General features: G+C 36.4%; 1 protein-coding gene across 2 annotated transcripts in view; it reads right to left on the bottom strand.

Moving 5' to 3' along the window:
* Positions 1–21,882, bottom strand: part of BCKDHB (branched chain keto acid dehydrogenase E1 subunit beta) — a 109,556-nt gene that overhangs the window by 52,456 nt on the left and 35,218 nt on the right. The gene's annotated exons all lie outside the window — the stretch shown is intronic.

Raw genomic sequence — 21,882 nt, forward strand, 5'->3', positions numbered from 1 at the left:
AAACCAAATAGATCCTCAAGCACCATTTTTCCCCCCTAGGGTCCTAAGAAAAGGAATAGAAAGGAAGAGGGACCGTTTGTGTCCTAGTAGCCTGGACACAAGAAAATCCGGCAGCTTTCTAACAATCGTGTTCTAGTTTGCAAATTATAGCCCAAAAGTGCCTTCTCCTAGAAGCAGGAAAACTTGGAAAAGTATGCCCTCTTTAAAGGTCCAAACAACAAAAACTCATTCTTAACATTGAAGAAAAAATGAAACAGGAAAACAAACTAACATCATTTGCTGTGGGTTTCAACAGAACTAGATTTCCAGAAAAGGAAAATGAGAGATGTACTCTATCACAGTGTCTATGATCCACTTCCAAAGTTGACTGAAACTCATTGAGTCATTTTTCAATAAAACCAAGACAATTCCCAGGTAAACAAATGACATGAAAACCATTATTTCATCAGTTCAACAGCCCAAAGCATGAATGAGATTTCTTAACTACTGGTAACAAAGCAGTCAGCCTTACCCTTCTGTTAAAGATTCTCTTAAGTATAACAAATATTATCACAGTATTGCAATTGTATAGCAGAGAATCCTAGCCTAACACTGGCAACAATCTATGAAGAAAAGATAAATCTACTTGGAAAGAAAAATACTTGGAAAGAAAAATAAGTCATTTTTATTACACCACTCAGGAAGGCCATTGGACAAAAAAAATCTTTAACCAAAACTTCTCAAACAATAAAATGAAAAAAAACATAGGCAATTCTGTAATAAACTAGTATGCTGATTAACAGCAGGGAATGGAAAACAAGTCTATCACCTTTTTAGCTTGAGACAAACAGCTAAACAGTTGCCAATTTGAACTGACCCACATTAGCAGAGCACAAATCTTAGTCTTCCTGTTACTACTTAACCAAAACTGAGGCTTCTAATCCACTCCTGTCTGCGTTTTCAGCTGACGCAGCCAAGTTCTGTGCTTTCTGACCTACAAGTCTGGAATTCATGGACTGCAGATGGCACAGCCAAAGCTGCTGCGACAGGCTCAAACCTACTGCCAGCTTTGGAAGCACAGAATGAGTTTCCCCAGAGCAAAAGGATCTGTGATAACTAATTTGCATGTCAAGAATGATGACAAGCAGATCCTTTACAGTTCCCAGACTGCAAAGAGCCAAAGAAGAAGATACTTTGATTCTGGTTTTCTGTCAAGGAGAAGCAAAACAAAGGAGATGACAACATTAACAGGCAACTGTGACAAGGGAACCAACAGAGAACAGTCATCCAGTAATGTTGAACAAAACGTGTGACCTTCGCATATCAAGAGTGGTAAGAGGAGCTGTCCTGCTACACAACCCCGCTCTGACACGGTCCCTATACCTTTACCTGCTTTCTCTGAAGTAAAAGATGAAAACAAGTAAAATCCACAACACCCTCTCTCCAAAAAAACAACCAAACAAAAAACCACCACACAAAACCCCAGAATTTTTTAGTCTCACCTCCCTTCCAATTGATTTCAAATCACAAGACCAGATAATAGAGAAAATCAACAAAGACCTAAAGTATGAGGCATTACAACTGTAAGTATCGTTCAGTGGACAAAAATGTAGAAAAATTAAGAGAAATATTAGAAATGTATTTGCTGCCCAATATGATGTCTACCTGAAACCAAATGATTAATGCCTAATCAAATAAATTATCAAACCACATACTCAAGTATAGTATGTTGTAGACAGCTGCCATGCTGTCTACTCAGCTCTTTCAAAATGTATACTCTGCATTTGAATATTGGCTTCCAATAAGGAGCAAAGCTCAAAAAAAAGAAACTTAAGTTCATTTTACATTGCCCCTATAAATCTGTTCTCTCCTACACAATCAGTCCAACTGTGCTTCTACCTGGCCGCTTCTTTTACCAACTCCTTAGTATTAGCGACATATAGCTGGAAGAAAATCCTAATGAGAGCTCAAAGAAAGGGGAAGCAACAAGTAAACAATTTGGAGCACAGAGAGAATCTGGGCTATATTTTTGACAGTGCAAATGCAGAAGCAGAAGATGATGCTACCAGTAGGATGGATGAAGGAAGGGAGGGAGGACAGGCCCTAGTACAGATCCCTGCAGTCCTTGCTAGTCACTGGCTTCCGGGTAGAATCCTGGCCTCTACCCACTAACCATGACTATGCAAGCACTCAAGCAGTATTTTACCTACCCAGCTGTCCACTGGACCAGAGCTGTTCATTGGATACAGGAGTATTCTGAGAGTACCAAGAGCTTTCTTCCAGTCAAGGTGTCATTCACTGCTCATCCCTTGTCCACAGATCCAGACATTCATCTCAGACTTAGCCTTAGCAAGGCCACGCTTACTTTTCCTCATCTCATTAACACATTCAGAAATCATACAAAACATTCAGTTTGGGTGAAGTTTTATCAAAAGCAGCTTAAAAGCATTACTGATAACTCTTTCATTAAATACGTCACATTTTCTTAAATTTGATCACAAGATGCAACCAAGAGCTCACTGAAGCAGAAGACATGCACCTCTGAGCAGTCTGAGTGCTATCAGTAAGATGACCCACGGCTGGGAGCACTCCAGCAATCTCAATACATGTTTTCAAACCTGCATTCTACATCATTATTTAGAAAATTTTAATGTTTTCTTCTTGGGCAAATCTGCAGTTGCATCTGAATAACGGGGTAGACTGCATACCCTTAGCAGAGTTGCAGATGACACCAAACTGTGAGGAGCAGCTGATTGGCCAAAGCAGCTGTGCTGCCACCTGGAGAGACCTGGACAGGCTGACAGGAACCTCGTGTAGTTCAAAAAAGGGAAGCACCTCTCCTTTGAGACAGAGTAGAGATCCATTCTGAATTAGGTGAAGTGTCTAAGACAGGTGAAAAGCCTGTGAGGCCAAAGCTGAAAGAAAAACTGCAAGACAGAGACAGTGAGAAGACAAAAAAAACTAAAACAGAAACAACCACAAAGTCGATTTGCCCCGACCTAAGAATTCCTTTGATAAAGAAGAACTGGCAATAAATGTCACACAGAATGAATATGTATGAACCCATTGTGAAACTGTATGCATATGCATTTAGAAGGGAGATAAAAGGAAACCTGAAATCCTCAGGAGTACGCATGCCTTTTGAAGAAAATTTTCCTCTGCATACGTTGACGCACACCGTAATAAAAACATACCGAGCTTTACAACTTCTACAAAGTTGTGAGGTTTCTTCTTTTCTCCGCAAAACACCTTGGGGAGGAACAACTCCATGCACCTGTGCACACCGGGGGCTGCACAGCTGGAAAGCAGCCTGGCAAGAAAGGGAGATGGATGTCCTGATGGACACCACATTGACCATGAGCCAGAAATGTGCCCCTGCAGCAAAGAAGGCAAATGGTATCCTGGGCTGCATTTGGAGGAGAGCTGACCATACAAGGGATGTGATGCTGCCCCTCTGCTCAGCATTGGTGAGGCCACAGCTGGAATGTTCCATCCAGTTCTGCACTCCTCAGTAAGACAGGCATGGACATACTGGATTGTCCAACACAGGGCCACAAAGATAATTAAGGGATTGGATGAGAGGAGTGGGATGCGGGGTCCTCATTGATATAACTACAAACCCAAAGGGAGGGTGCAAACAAGACTGAGCCAGACTCTTTGCAGTGGTGCCCAGAGGCAGAGTTTCTGTTGCTATGCTGATGTTGCATTCTGAAATCCACATCAGGACAGATTTTTTCCCCAGTCGTATGTATGGCAGAAATAGTTCATAAAGAACTAATGTGACCACAACAGCGAAGCACATATGAAACATCTTGCTGAGAAATGTTAACACAACCATAAAATCTACTGACTCAACATACCAGGATTTTAACATTCCAGTAGGTATCATTTTACACTATAAACGCCAAAAATAATTCCAAAATACTAATGTGGATTCTTCTTGCACAGCACCAAGAACAATGCTGTGGCATAAAGATAGTGGTGCAGAGAGAAAGAAAAATGAAAACAAGCACAGGAGTAATGCAAAGTAACATGGAAAAATTTTTAAGTTGCAGTCAAAACCAAATGGGGTTGCTACAGGACTAGATAGAACATCCTAAGAAACAGTGAAGAAAGGATAATAAAACAGTTGTGGCTTTTATATCCTACACAACATTGTCAGCATATGACTGAGATGATCAGCATAGAAATTTATAAGCTTCCTGCAAAGCCAAGAATCAAAGACAGATCCCCCGTGTGCAGAGTAGCATATGAAGAGTAGCAGAAAATTCCTCTCCAAAGAACTTGCAATTTAAATAGCTGAGACTGTGAAGAGCGAAATGAGGTATGACACACGGCAGGGTGCACCTCAATACAGTTTGGGTTGCCTAATATAATTTTTAATAGAAGAGGGTTAAAGTACACTAAAATGACTAATATTCTATCAAGTAGTGACTAACTCTCCAATGCCTTTCAGTAAACTTACTCTTGTAATCCAACACTGCTACAAACTCTCGTAATACTTTTATAACATCATTCTACATACCCTAAAACAGATAACTGCTGAGAAAACAACAGGTGATAATAATGGTCATGGATTGTGAGGACAATGAAGAAAATGGATGTTTTGTGCAGATGGACATTCCTGCTTAACTTAAAAGTATTTAAGAACACATTAATCAACTTCATTAAGAGATGGGCAAAGAAAAAGTACTTCTGGAATTCCACAGCATGGCTTTTTGACATCCATAAGACAAATTTCTATGTACAAACTGGACTGAATTGGTTAGGGATGTAAACTGATTCAGTATTCAAAAGTTAATTTAAAAATAAAACCCATCTGGCTTGTTCTTATAACTTCAGATACACTACAATGATTTAATTGCATTATTTTCCTCCACCTCTTCACATCTCATTTACTTTCTGGCACTGGAAACTCTCCTTAATAGTCACAATTAATAATTTTAATATACATTTGGTGCAAGAGTATGTTTATTTCTGAGGACTCCACATACAATCTACTAACACTACTGAAATAAGTAGCATAAATGTTAAAAAAACTTCTTTTAACCGAATACCTCTAGATTTCCCATTCATTGTGTTCTAGCAATAATTATGAGCAGATTCCTTAAATAGACATTTGAAGTATAATTTCAACTAAACTCAAGGAAAATATTAATGAATCCACTGTATTGGTAACTTATGATTCCTCAGTACTTTGAACTATGTTTGCCTACCTAACCACAATTAAATATATCTATTCAAATAATCCTTATTTGTGTATAGCCTAAAACATAACATTTAAGAGCAAAGGTTTCAGAAAACAGGAACTTTTGCAGCAGCTTCCAACCTTCACCAGTGTGAATAAAACACTTGAGTAGACTTATCCCTCCCTCACCCTCTACACCATTTAATTCCCTGTTTATGGGAGCAAAATTAGAAAGTCTCAGGAAATACAGATGAACAATACTGCACCAAACAGATCCTTTTCATCCCAAAATCTACATGGACACATTATAAGACACCCTTCAAGTCTGTGAGGCATCACCACATTCAGCTGACATTCCATGGAGAAAAGTCCTTTTCTGAGTTTTAATTAATTGTTAAACATACCAATTAGTGCCTTCATAAATCAAATTGCTACTTCAGTTTTTCTATATTCATGTTCAAATCCAGCACTTATTTTAGGTGTTAAGTGTTGTAAATCTGTTAATAAATTAAAATTTGAGATTAGCTAGCCCTCCTCTTGCCTTTCAGAAATTACATGCATATTGTTTATTAATATTCTCAGGTTTTGAAAATTTCATCTGTCCCTCAAATTCCTGGAATAATCAAGCTGACATAGTGCATATTCTTTTCACTATAATACTTTTTTTTAAAAAAAATAAATTCCAAGCTTTCAAGTCTGAGTGTTTTATGAGGTTCCTCCAAGATACCCTTTAAGGAAAGACTGCAGTCTTCTAGAGCCAAAAAGGTAGGGAAAACATCCACATTCCATAAGATGAATGGGATCTACCCCAGGACTATGAAGATACCTAAACCGCTGAAATACTACGAACCTCTAGCTAGCTTCATTTATCTCCTTTCTTCACAACCACCACCATTCTCTCTGTTCAGTACCCCTGCTCTTCCAGGTGCTCTGATTCTCAAGTAGAGTCACATCAAAAAGTCAGACAGTGAAACCAAGTTATAAAACAAGAGGATGAATAGTGCCTCAGACATTCTTTTATTCTTGAAAAACAGATGGGATCCTGGGCAATTCTTAAAGGCCCTCCATGGACAATCCAGTGCTATGTAAGATCCATAAATCCTCTATTAATCCAAATATTGTACTATACTTTTTGTATAGAATATATTTTATATATTTTCTCTATACCAGATAGAGAACTTCCCCAGCTACTTTGGAGAATCCAAGAATGGGCCAGCTAATTCACTGCCATACTCACACCCCAACAGACACACAAAAACAATGTTTTGGAACAAATCTTGGCAGTACTTATCCAGAAGCAAAACATTATCCTGCCAGATATGACCCACATAACAAGTCTCCTCAGAATAATTTTACTGAAGCTAACTATAGGTTTGGAGAACTTGAAAGAAGCCAAGAACTGTTCTTAAAAGAAAAGAGAAAAATAGAATCAGGTCACCAATAAAATAACTAAAACAGACTGAAATTTCCTTGCTGAAGACAATACTTTCATTTCCCCCCACTGAACTGGTTAGTAGCTTTTAACACAATTCAAATAACCCTGTAAGACAAATAGTTAGAGTGTCCCAGTAAAAACCTGCTTTGGTCCAAAGAGAAAGATTAAAATAAAAGTGATGTTTCTTAAATTTGTAGGTGAAGAGGAAGACTGGAAGAATATAAGAACCTGAAGGCAATACAGACGGAAGAAAATGAAAAGCACAGGAATGTCAATGAAGAACAGCAAGAAAAAAGAAAAGGCCATAGCAAGAGAGATGCCAAGTTCTGGAAAGAAAATATCTGGATTCTGAAAGGTATGGAGATAGGAACTGAGAAGAGTACTGGCAATACCACGTGTGGCATACCCCTCGTTTTTTACTCTGGCTCATACTGGGAATTACAGCATGACCAGGACAGCAGCAAGACTTTGTTTCACCAAATCTCCCAAAGAAGCAGGAGCTTCATCATCTCTGCATCCAGCATCTGCTTCATTCTTATTTCATCTCTGATAGCACAAATTCATAAAGTTCATCACAGACACCTGAATTCATTTCACTGCAGATGTTGAACCCACTCAGGCTTTATTGGACTCAGTATCTGAATAACTAACATGGATTATATAGGAAAGCACAAGACAATATAAGGGAAACATCTGAGCAAAATAATCACTAAATAATTACATAAAAATATGAAGCAGACCAGGATGATCAAGTAGAGGTATGAAAAAGAGAGCTGAGCCACCTCTGCCCCTTGCAAAAAGAAGCATTAGCAGGTGAAGTGATAGATATAATTATTTGAATAACAGATTGATACAGAATTTTATGCCAATTAGCTTGCAAACCTATGCTTTAAAAATTACTGTATCCCTTGTTTATGTTCTTAATATATTTTTTCTGTTTTACTTCCCATTTATTTTTCTAAAGCAACAACCAATTCACCTTCTCCTTTCATTCTTTCAGCATCATATTTTGTCCTATTCTCTCTTCTATCTTTTGTGCTCTCTTCATTCAAACTATCTCAGCAATCCTCATGTCATTTCTTCTACAATCTCCATTTTTTTTCTATCAGTTACACTCTCTCCCTATCTGACCAACTTCAACTTACAGAAGGAACAGTCATTTTCAAGACATGCATTAATTTTCAGTCTGTCAGCCAAGAAAATTAGGGTCCCGCAACCTGAGCTCATTTTTCTGTCTATTTGTCAGTGTTCTCATAGACATTTTGCAGCCAAATGCAAGTCTTAAAAATATTAAGTTCCTGAAAGCTTTGTAAAAATCAGTCTGTCTGAGGAAGAGTAGTACTCCTACTAAGTTCATAACCTCATGAAAGCCAAGCTGCACTTAACACTATCTCTCCCACAGCTCTTTATTGGTAAGCACCAATAAATAGTCCCTGTCACTTTTTGTCTAGCCATCCATTTTAGAAAGGAGCTGACCATCTTAATGTAGGTAAATGGAGAACATGGAATGTTGGAAGGCAGGAAATACGGGACATAAATTCATAGAAAAATTTTCACTCCTCATGTAGTAATTATTTTTCATTATTTATCATAATGTTGTTATCCAAACTAAAGAAATAAATTAATGTCTGTGTCTTCACAGCATTGCATGAGAAGGGAAAATACGGTAAGGCCAAATGCAAAACCCATGGAACACATATCTGAGAGCTCTCTAGGGGTTTTTATCAGGCTTCCGTTTCAGGGAACAGTCCTACTATGCCATTAGAATTTCTAAATCATCAACACAGAGTTGATGATTTAGAAACTCAGTAATTTGCCCATAATTTCTTCATTTAAATTTCCATGAAAATATCATTAAACAATAGCTGTTTTCTATTTAAGCAATAACTCTGTTGCTTTTATAACAATCAATTTGACCTTTTTGTTGTCTGTCACTCAAGCCACTAATTTGGATATAACTTCTTTTTCCCAGAAGACTACAGCTACAGTGCTTGGGATAAAGGTAAATAATACTTCTCAACAACAACTGAAAAAGATCACATGGTGACTCAAGTCTATATAAATTTGCAGGTTTTATTATTCCTGTTTTCTGGACCAATTGCATGTAACAAAATATCTGAATCATATAAAAAAAGGTTAATATTCAGCAATCTTTTCTTTAATAGATAGACTTGAATTTTAGAAACTCTGATTCTATTTTCTGGCAAATGCCACTATTATAATCTTCCAGCATGTTCCATATGTCTTGCATATCCAAGCTAAAATTAATAAAAATATTAGATTACACTAAAATAAGAACTTCTAAAGCTCAAAAGCATTACTGTGGTGAATTATATGCTCTTTAGGGCTACTTGTATTCAACCAAAGTCATCCTCCAATTATTCATTTCCATAAAGTTTAATGGTCTTTCAGCTACTGAGAGCAACAATAAGCCAATGACATTTGATGGGTTAGCACAGGACAGCGAAACATTAGCACACACAAAAACTGTCACAAAATGTAAGCATTTGCCACTGACCTCAGTGGAAATCTCTTTAGTGACAAACACCAAAATCAAGCCTCATATTTGAGACAGGTATTTCTTGACACATAACTGAGCTTCATTTAATCGTTACATCAAAACTTGTAACATGCTAGTCCAAGAATCACTAATTATAGTCATTTTAAAATGTAGACAAAAGAAATTCTACATATAGATCAAGAAATACATTTTATTTTTAAATAGCTTCTCCTGGTGAGCAGAAAAAACTGTGAAAGTAATCTGGGGAAAACAGCCTGATATAAATTTTTTTTCATTGATCACTGATCACCATAGCATTACAATGAGACAGCAGCATGAGAAAATCATCAGACATAAGAGTTTGCAAATACTCCTTATCTATTTGGTATATACTCCTAAAAGAATTAGCTATTTGGCTTCTTCTGTTCAACATGATACACAGGCACTTGCATTTTTCACTTACATCAGCAGCTTAAAAGACGTTGAACCCTTTAAATGCTTATCAACTAAAAGGCAGCAGTCATCTTTGTACACAGCAGAAAAAATAATCAAAGCCTGTAATTCATTCACTGCAGAGTTCTGACTATTGCTGAATAATAGCCTTTGTTCCCTCCTGTCTGATTATTTCATATTCCTTGCATATCTGAGACAGTCTTTCCTCTAAGCAGTTTGAAATGTCACAGTCTTAAACTATGTGTCACATGAATATTTTTCACCCAAATTGCTAAGGCAGTTTTTATGTTTGATGCCAGAAGGAATACAGACAGAAAAATCATGAAGTTGCTGTAAGAACCATACAAGGCACAAATGAGACCTTCCTGTCTTGAAGCTTTAATTTCCAAATGCAATATTATTGAATAACACTCATTCCCAGTCTGGAATTAATGCTGCATCACTGTAATCACTGAAATGCCTGTAGAGATCCCCTCATTTACATCCTCTACATATGCAGGGCCAGAGAGAGAAGGCATTAAACACAGATCTATGGAAATACCAGGGAGCTTTGTACCTCTCAGAGCAGGACAATGAAAGAAGCATAACCAAGCTTGTCAACAGAGCAAAACTATATTCAACCAGAATGTCAATTCATTTTTGGAAAGCAGTAATTAGCAGAGCTGTAGTTTTGTTAAGGATCTCTAAAACCCTTGGTTTGCTAGGGGAAGGGCCAGAGGGAAGACCAATTACCCAGCACTGTAGGTAGCAAACAACACATGGTTGTTTACTATTTTTCTCCAGTTTTTTTTTTACTCTGAGCAACATTTGCTTACAGAAAAGCATTTGTACACACCACTTCTCACAGAAGCTCAGCAACTTACTGCCCCAGAACAAATTCTGTGTGCTCTGATACTCTTTAGAGGTCTATTTGCAAAAAGCTTTTCAGAAGCCAGTTTATCACAGTTTCTGGAGTTCTCAGGTAAAATTTTCTTCAGTGGAATGCAATCATTTTAGAGAAAGACTGTTGGTTAGTCTTTGTTGTCACTTGGTTTTCTTCAAGAGGAATTGGTTAAGCAAAAGTTTAACAGTTAGAATGCTATATTTAGAAAATTGAAAGAGGGTACTAAGGGAAACTTTAAGAAAATGAGAAAAACGACCTAAAACTTTAAAAGTTAGTGGAAGCTCTAAATAATTCATCAGACAATCATAATTATCTCATGCAACACTGGAAAAATGAAAGATTAATACAAAATTTATAAAAGGGAAGATCACAGCATAAAGAAATCGAGCAATTTCACAAATATCTTAAAGGATCTGTAAGACACTTGACTAATGCAAATCCCAATTTCTTCCTCAATACTTCCACATTTCTAATGATGTTTACTTATGAAACCATTGAGCCTCTAAATTATGGAATTTTAGATTGCTCAGAGCTTCTTACTTGTTTAAAGATCAGCATTTCTGTATTGCCAAAAAATATTTTATTCCTTTAGAACACAGATGGTGAAAACTCAAAACTTCATCACATCAGCAATTTCCTCTGTACTTTGCTGAATCATCAGATGTTCAATTGTGTCAGTTCTGATATTACTTTAGGTGATAATGAAATAAATACTAAATTAATACAGGAGAGAGGGGGAATGTGATTCTTCTACAAACCTTTATTTTGACTTTTTCCCAACAAAAAAAAAGGTAAAAAAAGGTATTTTATTCTAGTGTGATACAGGTCAGAAAATTTACGCTGATGACTAGAGCAAAACAAGTTACAATTATACTAAATATGTGAGAAGTAGTGATGTCACAGAGAAAAAAATATATAGCTAAATTTATCTTTTCTATTAAGTAAATCCCAGTGTGCTACTAAGTAATTTCTGAAACAAGAAAGGGTCTATATATTAGCTTTTCAATTACCCCAAGTAATTGCCTTAGAAAATCTCTACATTTTGAAACACTTCAATATTGCATCTATGCAACTAGATATAACAGCCAAAATTTTACAGGTTTAACTTCAACATAGATACATCAATCCTGATGATACTTACATGTCTAGATCATCAAGATGATACTTTAAATCTAGACACATACATACCCAGTAACATATGCATTAACTACTTCAAATATATTTTGATTGTCCAGTAGAAAGGACAATTTACAAGTGACTATGCAGACAGATCACTCTGAAAGATTTATTTTCTTTCACTGGAAAATAAAACTGTGTTACCACAAACTGCTGACAGTGTTTTAAGATCCAAAAATCACATCTTCCCCTAGCCAATCTATTATTTAAAACATCACTGAGCTCTCAGCCAAAAAAAATGACAGTATCAAGACAGTTTTCTAATGTCAGCAAAACACCATAGCTGGTAATCAGAAATTAATTGTTTCCATGGGCTTGTTAAAGCGCAACATTTTTTCCCATCATATTGCAAATAGTTCCATATTAACACATGAAAACTAGGTCCCACTGCTGAGCTTAATAACCTAATTTTTTTTTTTTTGCCTCAACACCATCTTCCCTGTAAGAAAAAGCAGCTAGAAAACACACATCTTCTAAATTTAATTTTAAAATTGAAATTTTTAAGAGAAATGTTTTAAAACTTTGGAAAAGTTTTAATAAATCAATTTTTCCCTTTATTACTAAAGTAACGTACCAGTTTAATGGCAAATAAAAAATAGATGCCACTTGCTGTTTAAACTCAAAACTGATTCCCCTTTTGCAGCACAGCCATATATGTCCTTCTTCCTTAAGAAATCTGTAAGCTTCCAAACACAGCACTGTTGTAAATTTCAAAGTCTAGGGAGCATGTAAAAAAAGGCACCACAAGTGCCAGATGTGATAATATAGTACAGATTGGTACTTACTGGTAATGTGTTGACCACATGCCAAAAGAGTGATTTTACAGTTTTGTCATATGCAGATCAAGGAACTTACTAAAACTGGCAATATGGGGGTTCTCAGCAGGACAGAGAAATTAGAATGCACATTTATAGCACAATCATTATACAGTAACCAAGTGGTATTAAATTACCACTTCCTCTTTTTCTCATTAAAAATTTGATTAGCATTCTCTGTAAACTTTTGTTAAGTCTTAAGCTACAAGACACAAACCAAAGCACAGTTCCAATTTACAGCACACTTCACTGCCGATCCAAGTAATGTGACTACAGTTTAAACAGAATACTGCTTAGGCAAGTTAATAAGCACCTCACATATGAATCAAATGGAAAAACTGAATTAATTGCATAATCTTAAACTTATATCAGGGTAAGCATTCATTATGCTGACAGCTTCCTCAGTAGGCTCAATGAACAATTCCCCTCACACTACACATTTGAAAAACTTTTGAAGATTTTTCTTATGTTTAACATAGTTATTTTAGATTGCTTCAGATTAAGACCTTCCAGTACTTTATTAATTTCTGACTGCCTTTCTTATTTATTGTTCTTCATATTCTCTCATCAATGAGATGAAAAATCAGTCTGAACTAGTTCCCCCTAAAGACTTTTTATAACTTTATGAATAAAATCTCTTATTTTAAATTAAATAAATTGGCAAAATAACTATATAACACCAGCTCACAAGCTACTCAGTTGATTAATAGCAAAAGCATTTGCAGAATAATTACACAAGTAGAAAAGTAGGGAAGAACAATGTCAAGACAATAAAGGGAATTTATTTTGTACTAATATTCACAAAAAAGCAGAGAATACCCAATTTCCCAGCAGATTTAGCACTGTAGTGAGATTCATTATGCAGTAAGTAAAATTGCACCACTTGCAGTACTACAGATGGGTAGCTCTTAGTTAAGTCATGGGTAGAAGAACAGGACATGAATCAAGCATATAACATTCTAGCACTGCCAGTGGAATCTCCTGCTTTTTCTCAGATGTCACTGGTCCATCCTGCATTTCCTACCACTAAGGCTCGGTTTTTTCCATTCTTCTCAAAGTAACGATGATGTATACATGCCACGGCTCAAAGCACTTCCTTTCTCTTGGCTCCTCATTTTAACTAGCTTGTACTTCAACTACAAAGACTAGAAACTATTGTAACACATCTCTGTGAACCAAAAGGGGACCTGAAGAAGAGAGCAACAAGAGCAGTAGCAAATGTTGCAACAGTCATTCCTCCCGCTCTTTGTGTCTGGGAGAGACTAAGACAACCTCTGTAATCAGATACTTCTTTTCCTTTTTTTTCCCCTTTGTGCCTAGAAGAATCAAGTTGAGTAACAGCAAAGCTTTTCTCCTTTTCAGCACAGAAAACAGAATAGACTCAGATGCCAGTAAAAAACAGGTGCAAAGATCTCCAGAGATCTTAAAGGGCTGATATTAAAGGTAAAGTAGATGAGCATCTTCCAAGAGATGAAGCCACATGGTGTCACAGCATTATTAATCATTTGCTGTACCCACCATACAAACACCAACAATATAAATGTAATTTAGCCGGGAGCAAAATTTCAAGCAGAAGAGACTAAGAGTTAGTCTCTCCCTTAAAATTGTCAGGTGTTGTCTGAAAAACAATACCCTGCACAACAGGCAGCTTTTCAGTTCTGTAGGGTTAGTTCTATAGAACAATTGAACAGAAATCACAGATAAGGGGGAAAAGCTGCTAAAGTACACTCCTAAAATGTAGTACCACCGAAAAATATAATTAATTATTTTGTCTTATAATTTCCTTTTATGGTGAAGTCCTCAAGAACTTTGAAACATACAAAGTTTAGGATTCTCCAAACTGCACATCAAGTGAAACAATTTCTGCAGTAACAGCTTTACATATCAAAAGTATATTTTGCAAAAAAAAAGCTAAGAAAATGAAATTAGTCTAATTTGCTTCTGGAGAGAAAAAAAAATGCAGACATGGATTTTTTCCACATTAAACCAGTATATAACCATGCAATAATTAAATACACGCAGCTCATTCTAGGACATTTTTTGTGACATTACAAACCATCCATTTTTTGGTTTTCTGTATCTCCATGCAAAAGTAAAATGTCCACCGAGCCCAAGCAAATTCTGTCCTATTCTATCATATTATGAAGTGAAATATCATAAATTTCAGGACAATGCAAATTACATACATAGGAAAAGTAAGCAAATTGCAAGGTTTTCAGATTACTTCAACCTCCATTTGATAAAAACTATTAGAGTTTTACACGTAGTAGAGGACACATTAACATATAACCAGAATTTCAAACATTTCAGTATGGTAAAGGTCTTAATGTATCTCAGAGCTATCAAAAATTATATAACAAGAAGTTATAATACATATAACCAGACAGTAACTGTTCTATCATAGGGAGTCAATAAAGTAATCAGATATTCAGGATTTCATGCATTAGTTCAGCCCATTAGATTGCAAGGAGCAGAATTAAACAGCCCAAAAGAATTTCGAGAGACTTGGGGTATTTTAGGAGTACTCCATAACAGCTTGAAAGAAAAAGTTACTCTGGAATAGACTGAATTTATTTAGAAGAAATCCAATCACGAATTGACTGTGCTGAACACTGTTGCGTGGCAGACAAAAAATGAAAGCAATCTTTAAGTACAGACTCTTGAACACAAAACAAAGATGAGAGGGTTAGGAAATATTTGTCCAGTTCCACATTAGTAGTATCAGAGAAAGTAGCAGCATAATGAAAACCAAGTAATACCAAGTACAGCTCTAAGACCTTTGGAAAATATCTGAGTATATATATCTTAAAGAAAAATAAAGCCTTCCTACAAAAAAAATTTAACAATATTTGCCTTTGAAAATCTCTGTAGTCTATGCTTTTATTATAAGCATTTCAGATTGCCTTCACTGTGAACATAAAAATACTTACAAGAGGCTAAATACAATGCACTGTGCTATTAATAAAGGTATATTGTTAGACAATAATTCAGTAAAAAGTAGATTAAATCTTGGCATGATCAAATTCAACATCATCTTCAGAAGTACCAAATTACTGTAGAAATACTTAAAACTTCATTCTCATGGGGTAAAGGTTAATAAAGCACAAAGAGGAAGAATCTACAGCTTGTGAATCCTAAAAAAAAAAGTAGTCTAAAAGAGCAGCTGGATCAACTACGTGATAATGGCAAGAAAAATAGCTACAGACATTTAAAGAAAGGCAATACTGTAGAGAAGCAATAATTATGTCTGTGGAAGAATGATTCATCTATGATTACCATCATGGAACTTCATCCCAACTTCCATTAGAATTCAATCAGCACCACTTGCAAGGAAAAAAATAAATGCACATACTGGAGCCATAAAATAGCTTCTAACCATAGACTATGTACCACTACCCATTTATTTGCATAAGTGCCTTAAATCTGAAGGTTGTAATACATTATGTGAGCAAAAGGGAAAAGGTTTGATGAAGAACTGATGGACACTTGCATCAGCACTATATGTTAAGAGAAACCACTCACAAATGACTTTTCTCTACCAATGCTTTTTTCTCTACCAATGCTTTTTTCTAATCAGACTCTTTCTCAAGTATCACTTGTCAATATATAGGCAAAAAGACTGAGAACTATTTTTATATTGGGAGGGAGAAAGGAGAAAACAGAATTATATATAGACAAACACCTTGGCACTGAGGTACTTCCCTTAAAAATCAAGATGCATAGGAACAAAAAACAAGGCTTCAAAGCTTTCTTAAAACATAAACAAAGACATGAATAATTAATTTCTAAAATGGTTATGTATATATTCTCGTAACTTTAAAAATGCCTGCCTCCAAGTATGGCTCCAGTGTTCTGCTTCTGGAAGCCAAGCAACAGTCCACAGCATGCTCTAGTAACCTGAAACTACAAGACCAAAAGACACAAGTTTCTTATGGAAACAGTGACAAAATTAACTGTCATCATGCAAGCAGTACAACTTTAATCATATTTTATAGGTGCAAGATCCATTCAATAAGAAATCCAAGGAGCAACATGTAAAATGGCAGAAGATCAAGAACAGATAGCCAAGAAACATAAATCTGATCCCAGGATACCTGTGCTACAATTGTACAGTTCAATGCCTGGTGAGTGTAGTTAATGCATAAAAAACCCACATCAGGGTTGCTGATCTTGATTTTCCTTTTATTCACAGTCCAAATAGATGAAGTAAACTTAAAGGAATGGAACAAGCTGGTAGACCTATAGGTCTGCTAGGACATGCTGCCTATTAAGCACAGGACATGAAAGATGTACTACTGAAAATTACTCACTGATGACATCTGACAAAAATGCCACTTGTGCATTAAGGATAATGCTTCAATACATGATGGAAACAAAAGCTCCATCAAGAGCCTTGATGAAAAACAGGCACAGGGTTGGCTCAATCTGTATTACCCCCAGGTTCCCTCTGTGGAACTCTGTATTTCTTCTGCTCAGATTTGCTCTTTCCAATGAGTAGCAGATGGGTTTGCAGCCTGACAAGCATTTTTGCTGACCTCCATGTGGGGGTCTGCAGAATCCTTCCTGAAGAGGAGTAAAGTAACACGGAGTGCCCAGAACTACATACATGCCTTCACTTGACGGTAGCATAGGATCCTAAAGAAGCAAATTCTGAATTACTATTCTCAACATTTCTTTGCACTAAGGTAGCAACCATTCAGAGACAGTTAAGATGACTAATTAGGTACCATTGTGCATGGCAAATACTTACCTTCTAAATAATTCAAAAAGGTGCATTTGCAAATTTTCACTTGCACAGTTAAAATGGCAGATTGATACTAATTGGTTCAACATTTAAATTGACATTCTTGCCTCCGTTCAGGGTGAATAAACTACAGTAACTCGCACAATCCTTTAAGAGTACTTAATTCTGAGCTAGATTTCCTACTTCCAGTAACACATCTTTTTCAGTATAAAAAACACTACACCTACAGAATTTTACCCTGAATGTAACCAATGAAGCACTGGGAAGTGTGCCATGGACTTTTAAATCAATACCACACCATCCAGCAGTTCATACACAGGAAAGTCCACACAGCCTAATCTATTCAAAGTGTCCAAGAAAATCTGTTAAGTATAGTGAAGGAAATAAAACTTCTGTTTGAAAATTTCATTTCTGTAAGGGAGAAAAAGTGCTTTTAAGCAATTTTGTGGCTTATAAATAACCAATTTTATAGACATTTCATATATCACTCATGTTTCAGTTTTCTGAGCAGTGTCCTTCATGGCAGCTTATTCTTTCAATAATAACACAGCTAATCAATCAAGTAGTGGAAAAGTGTTATCTGTCTGGATTAGGAACTGACATCTTTGCTGTGGCTGCACTAAATGCAGATGCCTGCATGCACATGCAACAGCTGAGGAGTCAGCAGAGCATTTAAGGCTTCTTTATCAGCAGGATATGTTGAGAAACACATTCATTTCATGCATTCGTGTTTACAGGTGAAGGTATAATGGGAAAAAAAATCACTCCTGATCCACATCAATAAAACACACAGATGTAGGATGATGTCAGAATAAGCACAGGGAAAGCATTCTCTCCCTCAAAAAAATACAAAAAATACAACTCTATGGACAGCTAGCTCATCTCTCTTTGAGTTAGAACTGCTTACCACTTATACTCCAATCCTAGTGAATAAAACAAGAGCTATAGTCAGAAATCAGTGAAGACTGTCAAAGTAAACAAAAGATCTAAAAAATTTCTCATCGACCACAATGACATTGTGTTTTGAAAATGTGTACATAGACAAGATGCCCAGTAATCTAAGGACAGCCTTTGCCATTACACTTGCTAAGGAAGCAGCTAAGGCAGCACATACCCTTTAAACAAGCTTGTGTCACTTTTCTGACACATAACAACAAAACTTTTTAAGCTGGTTTATATAGTTACATATTGGGAGTTGATGCTGAGTTTACTTTCAATCCTGCACGGAAAAAGCACATGTTTGCTTTTGCTTCATGTCTCATTCAGAAGTAATATACTGGGAAGCCTGTGCATGTACAACCTGTACAATCTACCCCATTTTTCTTGCAAAAGACCTTAGAAAGATTACAGATCACCATGCATTTTAATGTACAGAAATGTATATAAAACACACAGATTCTCTGCTTTTATCCTAGTATAAATGTCAGATATGTTTTTTAAACAGCCCAACTACTTACATCCTTTATGTCAGCAGCAGGTGTCATTTCTCAGGTGCAAAATTAGAGTTCAATTTGCCTCATCTAATGTTAGGAAAATTACAGTTTCTCTTTTTTTTTTTAAAGACCAAACTTTTAAACCATGACATTTCCAGAGGCCAATTTATCTCATGAAAAAAAAAAAAAGACTGCTGATGCTGTTGTGGAAGTATCCTTTCTCTAGAATAGCTCTATGAGCTCCTGTAATTTCATTTCTCTTTCATTTCTCCTTCTTAGACATCTGAAGATTAACAAAAGAAAAATCTAGCCCCTGTTTGCATGCTGACCTACAGTTCCAGGAATTGTACCAAAAAAAGTTTCAATAACTGCTGGGAGCCATTAGAAGTCCATGGTAGTCTACTCCAGGTAGGTGCAACCTCATGTCCTCATGCAGATAACAATTGCTAACCTATTTCAAAACTGAGAAGAATCTCAAAATCTTAAAAATGCAAAGAAAATATCATTAAAATTAGGCAGCAAGTTTTATTCATGCTAACTGTATTTATTCTTTATCTTTATTTATGTTTCTCTCAGAGATATTTATTCACAAACGCACTCATAGGAGCAATGCAAAGTCAAACAGACGCTTAACTTGGCTAGAGGAGGCCTCTGCTGGCAGTTGTGAAGTACAGCTTCTCACAGTTCTAGGCAATACGCATTTTGAGGACAATTTTCGGTATTGAAAAAGCTAATAAAAGTAGACCAAGCAGTTAGATTTGCAGTGAAAATCTCCATATTAGTGCTCATCTCCAAAGCACTAACAATTTCAGCCTATCCCTCTTCCTGGCTACACCACAGCTGTCAAATTAAAGTTGCATGTATTTCCAGCTAAGACTAAAATTACAGCCTTTACTGATCACAAAGGACACCACTCCCAGCAGTGAAACTGAGGGATGTATTTTATTTTTACAGCAAAACCCAAAGTCCTGGTCTCCAACACCACACAGACTCCCATCAGTCATGGACCATGCATTCCAGCACCAGCAGAAGGGCAATAAGGTTACAGCACATTATGTGCACCACCATCTGCATCCAACAGACACATTTCAAACACACAAGTGAGACAAGGAAAAACAAAAAACTGGCTTGATGTTTATGAGTGCTGACACAAGTAATAGTCAGCAACAAATAGTCAGACCTGTAACAGCTGATAATTTGCTTATTGGTTGGACTGGAGTAAAAGTAATTCCATTATCATTTAAGAGCCCACAGAGAGAACATAAGCAGACCAATGGATAGCTGAGGACTTTCTCTGGAATGGCCAACTTTTCTATTCATCTTTTGGACCATGACCCTGGCATCTCAGGATGGGAAAAACAAGTCACATCACCCAAACTGATGCTGTAAGCCACAGTCGACTGCAACAGCTGCCACATGCAATTCCTCTTGGGATGAGACTAGAGCAAGCAGCTAGAACTGTAGTTACATTCATCTGTTTACACAAGTAATTACCTTAAAAACTGTCCAGGATGCAAATTAAATTAAAAAGTTTCAGTGTTACATAATGCAACCAACTAATGCACAAATGCAAACCACAAATTATTTTCAGCTGAGCAAAACAGAAAAGATCTAAAGAAGAAGAGAATTTAATATTTCTCCCATCAGCCAGCATACAGCCAAACTAACATAACAGCAATGCTAACTAAAAACATTTACTGTTTGGTATTTATTATAATAAGCAGCAGAACTGCCTAGCCAACAGGCACTATACTTTTTTTAAATGATTCTCTTAATTCTTAATAGTAAACATATTAACAGATTTAAAACAACAGGTCCATCTATTCTATCTTTTAGAGATATGGAAAACCTCTCCTACAAGGAAACACTAAGAATTGGTATTGTTCAGCCTGGAAAAGAGAAGGTTTTGGGGTGACCTAATTGCAGCCTTCCTGCATCTGAAGGGAGCCTACAATAAAGATGGAGAGCATCTACAAGATGCTCTACAAGAGCATGTAGTGACACAACAAGGGGGAAGAACTTCAAACTGAGAGAAGTGTTGGATTAGATATTAGAAAAAAAAAAAAACCACCTTCATTGCAAGGGCAGTGAGGCACTGAACAAGCTGCCCAGAGAAGTTGTGGATGTCCCAGCCCTGAAAGTTCAAGGCCAGGCTGGATGGGACTCTGAGCAACCTGATCTAATAAAAGATGTCTCTGTCTATGTCAGGGGAGTTGTAACTACATGATCTTTAAAGTCCTTTTGGACCCAAACCATTCTATGGTATTTTTATTTATGCTACAGTTACCTTAAAAGATGTTCATGACAGAACATGAGCCAAAAATCTTCATGGAGTATCCAAATTTAAAGAACATATCTGCAAAATACTGAACAACTAAAGCTCTGCACTTCCTCTGCACAGCTACATTTTTTCCTGATGGTGTTTCAGTGCAAGTCCAACCCAACAAAACAGATTTAATTGCTCTTTCAAAGAGATACTGTTTTCAAAGAATGACAGCTCAAATCTTCAAAGAAGGAAAAAAGAATTACCAAAAAAAAAAAAAAAAATCATTTTACTTGTCCAGAAGAGATTGTGAAGGATTTATTATGGCCAAAATTTCACTTCATATTGATGATAGTAACTCAACTCATTTCATTTTTTACAGTTAAAAAGTACATCCAAGTAACAAGAAATACACTTCAAACAAAAAAATGAAAACACTTCAATAAAGAAGATGAAATTGATATGAGGCAACTCATAGCTACACATTTAAGTACACAATTTGTAACACATCCACAACCGACAGCAGAACGCTGCCAATAGCAAATGCACAACATGGATCTTTCCTCCCATAATCTATTCCATCCCATCCCACTGGCAGTCCCTCAGATAAATAAAACTGAGGAAAAATACAAGCTTTGACATAGAGTAGCAGACCAATGGCCCATCTTTCCCTTTATCATACTTAATGTGTGTATATGTTACCTGACCAGAAGCAAGGCCCTTACTGAGCAAACACAGAATGACAGAACACTTGTCTACACAATTAAGATATTCCAAGTACATAGAGTCAGATATGTGCCTGATCTGCCCTATTTAAACATCTGTACAATCTGAGTTAGCTGTACATGACACCATACTGCCTTAAATTAGAAACTGCAGGCAGAGAAAATATTTGATGGCCCATGACTGCTCTCATCCCTGTGGTACACTACAGTTACTAGGCCTGAGTTAAGAAAGTGGAGACATCTCTCAATCTTCTGAGTAATTTGTTCAGGAGCATAAAATGAGTGAGT

This window comes from Zonotrichia albicollis, chromosome 3 (genome assembly GCF_047830755.1).
Source record: "Zonotrichia albicollis isolate bZonAlb1 chromosome 3, bZonAlb1.hap1, whole genome shotgun sequence".
Taxonomy (NCBI): domain Eukaryota; kingdom Metazoa; phylum Chordata; class Aves; order Passeriformes; family Passerellidae; genus Zonotrichia; species Zonotrichia albicollis.